Raw genomic sequence first — 1,020 nt, 5'->3', positions numbered from 1 at the left:
TGTCCTCTCTGTCCTCACACTGATCCATGCTGCTCACTTCACATCAGCTCACACCCCTGCAGCTGCAGCCAAGAACACAGGATGAAGCTACATTAACATTCACTGATTCCCACCTGTAGGATACAGTAGCTGTTTACCATCTATTACAGAAATAAAGATGTGATACTAAAGTATATCTAACATTAAATACTACAACAAAGGACTGATGAAATTTGTCAGAAATTAAACAATTTTTAAATGAATTAAATCACCATAGTTTGGAATTAAAGTGAATCAATTTCAGACTCCAACACTCTAAGATCTTAAATATCATTCAGTCAAACTTCTTCCTGCATTATGGGCATGCTACGGTGGTGCAGTGTTAGGGTCAACGACCCATGGAGGCCTTAGTCCTCGACGGGGCATCGAATCCAGCCTGTGGTCCTTTGCCACATGTCTCTCCTCCTCTCTCCTAACCCCTTTCCTGTCAGCCCACTGTACAAAAAACGAGCTACTAGTGTCGAAAAAATACTTCTTGGTGCATCAGAAACTCTGAACATCTGGACCTGATGTGTTTCTAAACCATCAAACTAAACAGATGGATTATATGCTCTATTAATGCTTGAGACAGTTTAATACAAGGAAACATATGCTCTGTTCGAAAACCTAGGACGCGTCCTTAGAAGGCCAGATTCAAAGGACGATTACATCATAGCGCAGCGCCGAGGTCTGGTCGAATTCCAAAAGTCCTCGTTATGCGACCTTAAAATGCGTCCTTCTTTTTGCCTGATTTGCAGGACGGGTCTGATGTATCCTCGGTATCCTTGGTTTACCCAGGATTCATTGCGAGACCAAGCAAGCCAGCTGCTCCGTGATCAGAACAAATGTTACTTGGCGCCGAACAGTGGTGAAAATTGGAAGTTCAGTTTAATATAATCCAGTCTGTGAATAGTTCTGTCTGAAAAGAATGAAAATAGTTGTTTTAATGGTTATTGAGTCAGATATGTGGCGGTAATGTTTGGTTTATCAAAAAGTGTTTAT

Source organism: Cyprinodon variegatus, unplaced genomic scaffold (assembly GCF_000732505.1).
Source record: "Cyprinodon variegatus isolate N-32 unplaced genomic scaffold, C_variegatus-1.0 Scaffold1344, whole genome shotgun sequence".
Lineage (NCBI taxonomy): Eukaryota > Metazoa > Chordata > Actinopteri > Cyprinodontiformes > Cyprinodontidae > Cyprinodon > Cyprinodon variegatus.
This window is presented reverse-complemented; position numbering follows the sequence as displayed.